General features: G+C 39.2%; 1 pseudogene; it reads left to right on the top strand.

Moving 5' to 3' along the window:
• Nucleotides 1–5,132: 5,132 nt before the first annotated feature.
• On the top strand, nucleotides 5,133–5,656 carry LOC101113219 (small ribosomal subunit protein uS12-like; annotated as a pseudogene).
• The last annotated feature ends 1,307 nt before the right edge of the window (nucleotides 5,657–6,963 follow it).

The raw sequence follows: 6,963 nt of genomic DNA, 5'->3' as shown, positions 1-6,963 counted from the left end.
CTTATTAATTTTAGCCATTCTGGTGGGAATGTGGTGGTATTGAGTTATGGTCTATTTTTTTTATTTTTATTGAATTATACTATGTATACAGGCATAACTTGTTTTATTTCACTTCACTTTGTTGTACATTGCAGATATTGTGTTTTTTACAAATTGAAGGCTTGTGTCAAGCAAGTCTCTTGGGGCTATTTTTTCAAATTTATTGGGACTTTTTGCTTGCTTTGTGTCTCCATGTCACATTTGGTAATTCTTGCAATATTTCAGACTTTTTCTTTATTAATTTATTTATTATGGTGATCAGTGATCTTTGATGTTACTACTATGATTTGCTGAAGGCTCAAATGATAATTAGTATTTTTAGCAATAAATTGTTATTAAGTTAAGGTATATACATTGTTTTTCTAGGCATAATTCTATTGCACACTTAATAGACTTCAGTTAAGTTTTACATGCACTGAGAAACCAAAAAAAATCATGTTATACACTTTTTATTTCAATATTTGCTTTATTGCAGGAGTCTGGAACCAGATCTGTAATATCTCCCAAAAAACGCATGTGTAGTAAGTACAGAGTTCACTGAGTTTTCTTGAACTAAACCACTATTCCAAGTGTCCTTGTGTTCCCTTTCAGTCACTACCATAACTCACACAGAGAGATAATTTCTATGCTGACTTCAAACTCATAGATTAGTTTTGACTGGTTTTGTACTTTGTATAAATAAAATCATAAAGAAAGCACCTTTTGTGTCTGATTTCTGTCACTCAACACCAGTAGTGTATGCAAGTTCTTTCTAGTCATTCCATCTGCTCACTAATACTAGGTATTTTCCATCTTTTTACCTTAGTCACTGTGGTAAATGCATTTTAAATTGCTTTCCTGTGATAACTGATATTTTCATATATTTATTGACCATTTGGATCTCTTCTTTTGTAAAATTTGTTCAAGTCTTTCTCCTATTTTTCTATATGTTTATATTTTTCTTATTTGTCAGAGTTAATCATTTTCTCATCAAGTTAAACATAGCATGACCCACTACCCAACTATTTCTGCTTGTAGGAATTGACTTAAAAGAGATAAAAACATGTTTACAAAATGAGTTGTCTATGAATATTCATAGTAGCTTTATTTATAATAGTGGAACATTGGAAATAACCTAAATATTTATTAACAAGGTCTTCCCTAGTGGCTCCATGGCAAAGAATCCACCTGCCAATGCAGGTTTGATCCTTGATCAAGCATGTCTTGGAGCAACTAAGCCTGTGCACTACAACTATTGAGCCTGTGCTTTAGAGCCCAGAAGTCACAAGTACGGAAGCTCCCGAGCCCTAGAGCCCATGCTCAGCAACAAGGGAAGTCACTGCAATAAGAAGCCCACGAGCTGCAATTTGAGAGTAGCCCCCACTCTCCACAGCTAGAGAAAGAGTGTGCACAGCAACGAAGACCCAGCATAGCCAAAAATAAATTTTTAAAATTACTTTAAAAAATATCTATTAACAGAAGAATGGATAAACAAAGCAATAAAGTATATTGCTGGGTGAAATACTACCCAGCAATGAAAAGGAATGGAATACTGATAACACACAACAATATGAATGAATTTCAAAAAGATGCTGAGCCAAAGAGACAAACACAAGTGTACACACTGAATGAGCGTATTTATGTAAAGTTCTGCAACATATGAAGTTAATCCATGATGAAAGAAATCAGAACAGATTGTTTCTGGAGAGGATTGACTAGAAGGAGGCACCAGTAGCTCTCTGGGTTTTAGGGTGTGGTTTATGCAGGTTGATGTGCTTGTCGAAACTGATTAAAATATACACTTCATATCTGTGCATTTTGTGCGTGTGGGCATACACACAAAATGCACTCTTCATATCTGTGCATGTTTCCTTGTGATCATTACACTTCAATTAAAAAGTAATATAAACTATTTCTTATGTATAATGAATCATCTTTATATAACCCCAGAATGTAAAGGGATGAATTAGGATACAAAACTGGTTGTTTGGGGAGAAAGAATTCTAACATTTTTATAAAATGAAGCTACGAGAAGGACGGTGAGCTGTTCAATTGAATCATTAGAGACTTACCTGTTGGTCCAGTGGTTAAGAATTCACCTTCCCAATTCAGGGGACGTGGGTTTGATCCCTGGTGGGAGAACTAAGATCCCACACATCGCAGGGCAACTAAGACCTTGCACTGCAACTGGAGAAGTCCACAGGCCACAACTACGGAGACTGCCCTCTACACTGCAAGAAAGAGCCAGCACAGCCAAAATAGGATATAAATCATTAGTGTTCTTATTTCTAAAGAAAAGATATTTTACAGAACTGATGTCCTTGCTGCCCACTTGCTGAATATGTCGAGTGATTTTTAATAATATTTTTAGCAAGAATTTCAAAGAAAGAAGAAAATTTACAATTTATCATTTAATTACTTTCTGAAATGTTTTTTTTTTCTTTAACACTTAGGCAAATGCGAATTCCTGTTTTTTGTTACTGTTATATCTGCTTTTCAAGGGTCGACTTTCAGATTCATATATGTGTACAATGTTTTTTAAAGGAGTCTAGATAGGCATTTTGAAATAGATAAGAAGTTATTACCTAATTTTTATATCGCATCAACGATGTAGTGATAGAACTCTTTTGGAAGCAGTAAGACCACAGAAAGCAAAAGTAGAAGCTCCTACCATTTTATGGTAATTTGGCTATTGACGGGGGTTCATGGGCTCTCTAGTCAACAGAAATTGATAAGAGGCCTGATGAGGAATTCAGGCAAGGTTTTATTAGGACTGGTTCCCTTGCTCACTCCCTGAGGCGGGGTGGGGGTGGGCTGAGGAGCGGAGTGGAGCTGGTTCCTGAAGGGAACTGAGGTCGCTGAAGGGCAGTGAGATCAGTGTGGGTGGAGGGTGGCTTAGGTGGTCTGCCCAGCCCCTTATGGTGCTGTGTGCAGGGATCACGTGCAGTACCCTGCTCCCGCTCCTGGCACCTCGGAAGTGGCAGTTGGGTTTTGGCCTTTTTGTATCTTGTCCTAATCTGCCCCAGCTGAGCATGCATGCATTTAGTTTTAGTCGCTTGTAGTTTCTTTGTTTTCTGTTATTTGAAGAAACGGTTGTCTAGGTATGAGCACTGCAGTTTTAAAAGGTCCCGGGTCCCAGCCTGTCTCAATTTGGCTTGTAAAAATTCATCCCAGAGAAAATATTTAAGCAAAGCAAAAACAATCACTGGTACAGCTTTTCCTTATAGCACTGACTGTGATATATTTTAAAAATTGAAAATAGCCTAAATATCCAGTGTTATGGCTTCTCAGGTGGTGCTAGTGGTAAGAATCCACCTGCCAATGCAGGAGACTCAAGAGATGTGGGTTCAATCCCTGGGTTGGGAAGATCCCCTGGAGGAGGAAATAGCAACCCACTCCGGTATTCCTGCCTGGAAAATTCCATGGGCAGAGGAGCCTGGTGGGCTACCGTTCATAAGAATCAGACATGACAGAGGAACTCAGCACACGTTCAACATTAGAATATCTTAGAAAATTATGAAACATCAACTGAGTGAAATAAGAGGTGTTAAAATAATAATTAGGAAGACTTGCAAACATGAAGAAGGAAAACAAAATAGAAAAATATGATAATTCTTTAAGAATTATCTATGTAAGTAAAAGGCAACACAAAACTTAAAAATAATTGTGTTAGATGATAGCTTTGTGTATATGTTTAAATGTTTTTACATGATATCTTATAAATAAAAAGCTTAAAAATATTTTTCTTATTTCCCAATTTGCATATCACATTCTTATCAGAGGTTTCACATTCTAAATCTCCTACTAACAATCTCATTAAGCTGAAATATATTGCCTGGATGCACTGGGATTTTCAGAAGTAGGAGTGTCTATTAAAAGCAATGCTTTGTTTTTCAATAGATTAGGCCTTATTAATATCCATAGTTTTGGTGCCATAAAGTTGTCCTATAATGAAAACTCCAATTTAAACTTGTTCAACTGTGACTTTTCAAAGCATGTTTGTTCATGACACCATGAAATCATTGTGGTGGTGTTTCCTACAACCCTGAACCCCTGCCTCCCACTCCCTCAACCCCTTGGAGTATTAGGAAAATCCCCAGGATTCTATTGCTGGAGAGCACCCCTAATATCTCACCTTGTGAATTGCTAATGCAGATTTACAACCAGGAAGCAGAAACATAAGGCAACTGCTCTACTATCCCTAAGAGCTTTAAAATAGTACCTTCAAGCTCTCCTGCTTTGCTTTGAACCTATATCTCTTAAACATTTTTTCTAAATATTACCATGATCTCTTTTGTCATACCTTAATATCATCTCCAAAATCAGGCACCCATTGCTTAGTCATATGCAACTCTTCGCAACCCCATGGACTGTAGCCCGCCAGGCTCCTCTGTTCATGAGACATTTCAGGCAAGAATAATGGAGTGGGTTGCCATTTCCTCCTCCACGGGAATCTTCCTGATCCAGGGATTGAACCCACATCTCCTGTGTCTCCTGTACTGCAAGCGGATTCTTTACCGTTGAGCCATCAGAGAAGCCCCAGGCACCCGTTGGTGAAGCTCATTACAGTCCCACTCTGGCTCCACATGTGCTTGGTCCAAGAGCAGATAAACTCCACTGCTACTCAACAGGCTGATTGGCAAACTCCAACCTATGGCCAGAAGTTCTTATCCCAGCTTCTTCTCTCCAAAAAAATAAGTGTGTTCGCTTTCAGGTACCTTCCTGCTGAGCACCCTTGTTCAGTCTTAACTTTGGCCTCTGTAATCACACCAACATCAGGAAAGACTGATATAGCAGAGTGAGAGAGAACACCCATCTGAACCTTGCATGACCCAGGATTCAGAGAGTGTGGTCCCCCACTTGGCTCGACCTATTCCCAAATGTCTTCAGCCTATCTTATCTCTTATCCCCTTGCTTCTAGCTGTATGTTTTAAGGTAGTTCAACAAACTGTGATTTGAGCATCTTTATTTGATCAAGATTGCCAGGAGAAACATCAGCAACCTCAGATATGAAGATGACACCATTTTAATGGCAGAAAGCAAAGAGGAACTAAAGAGGATCTTGTGGGGGTGAAAGAAGAGAGTGAAAAAACTGGTTTAAGACTCAACATTCAGCTCTTTCGCTCAGGCCCGTGGCGCCGGCAGGATGGGCAAGTGTCGCGGTCTTCGTACTGCCAGGAAGCTCCGTAGCCACCGACGAGACCAGAAGTGGCATGATAAGCAGTACAAGAAAGCCCATCTGGGCACAGCCCTGAAGGCCAACCCTTTTGGCGGTGCTTCTCACGCCAAGGGAATTGTGCTGGAAAAAGTAGGAGTTGAAGCCAAACAGCCAAATTCTGCTATCAGGAAGTGTGTCAGGGTTCAACTAATCAAGAATGGCAAAAAAAATCACTGCTTTTGTACCCAATGATGGTTGCTTGAATTTTATTGAGGAAAATGATGAAGTTCTGGTTGCTGGATTTGGTCGCAAAAGTCATGCTGTTGGTGACATTCCTGGAGTCCGCTTTAAGGTTGTCAAAGTAGCCAATGTCTCTCTTTTGGCTTTATACAAAGGCAAGAAGGAAAGACCAAGATCATAAATTTTGATGATGAAAGCACGATAGTAATAAATTTTCCTATACCAAAAAAAAAAAAAAAAGACTCAACATTCAAAAACCTAATCATGGCCTCTGGTTCTATCACTTCATGGGTAATAGAAGGGGAAAAAGAAGAAGCAGTGACAGATTTTCCTTTCTTGGGCTCCAAAATCACTGTGTATGGTAACTGCAGCCATGAAACTCGAAGACGCTTCTTGGAAGGGAAGCTATGACAAACCTAGACAGCATATTAAAAAGCGAAGACATCACTTTGCCAACAAAGGTTCATACAGTCCAGGCTATGGTCTTTCCACCAGTCATGCACAGATGTGAGAGTTGGACCATAAAGAAGGCTGAGCACCGTAGAATTGATGCTTTTGAATTAAGGTGCTGGAAAGGACTCTTGGGAGTCCTTTGGACAGCAAGATCAAACCAGTCAATCCTAAAGGAAATCAACCCTGAATATTCATCACTGATTCAACGGACATGAACTTGGGCAAATCCCGGGAGATAGTGAGGGACAAGGAGACCTGGTGTGCTGCAGTCCACGGGGTGGCAAAGAGTCAGGCACAACAGCAACTGAACAACAACAGCAAATTGATCAGTGTCTGTCTGCCTGACAACATGGTCTAGGTCAGCTTGCCTTGTAGGATGCTTGAAACCACCATGGCACCAAGTTCATTTCCTACATTGTGGATTAAAATCCAGGCAATCTGACTCCAATACCTGCCACCTTAAGAATTAGGCCCCAACAGCCTCCTTGAAGAAACCATATGTTCTCAAAATCTATTGATTTCTGACAATTAAAACACTTTATTCAAAGGAGAAAAAGGTACTTTCTCTGAAACCAGGCAGGAAGATGAGTGTTCCACCTGTTGAAGCTAACTAATTTGTAGTTTTTCAGCTAAACTGAAATAACATTGGACTTTACTGCTTTAAAACCTTGAACATTAAGATGGAGATTGTTCTATTCTATGCTGTTCATAATTCACTGAATTCCATAAAAAAGAAACAAGAAGGTTTTGCTGTATTTTAAACAAAATTTTACTGCGATTCATAACCCCAGGGAGCTAGGTAAAAATGTTAATCAATGGGGACTTCCCTAGTGGTTTATTGGTTAAGGCTCTGTGCTTCCACAACAGAGGGTGTGGGTTCAATCCCTGGTTCGGAACGAAGATTCTGCATGCCATGCAGTGCAACCAAAATTAATTAAAAAAAATTTTTTTAGGTGCCAGCAGATCTCTTGTCTGATGAGGTTTTTTGTTTGTTTTTTAAAGAAAGATTCACTGTAAAAAATGTTCATGAATGATGACAAAGATAGAGAGGAAGGGGCATCATCATACATAATTAAACAAAACATGTTAGTCTG

Source organism: Ovis aries, chromosome 3, assembly GCF_016772045.2.
Source record: "Ovis aries strain OAR_USU_Benz2616 breed Rambouillet chromosome 3, ARS-UI_Ramb_v3.0, whole genome shotgun sequence".
In the NCBI taxonomy this organism is placed as follows: domain Eukaryota; kingdom Metazoa; phylum Chordata; class Mammalia; order Artiodactyla; family Bovidae; genus Ovis; species Ovis aries.
This window is presented reverse-complemented; position numbering and strand designations above follow the sequence as displayed.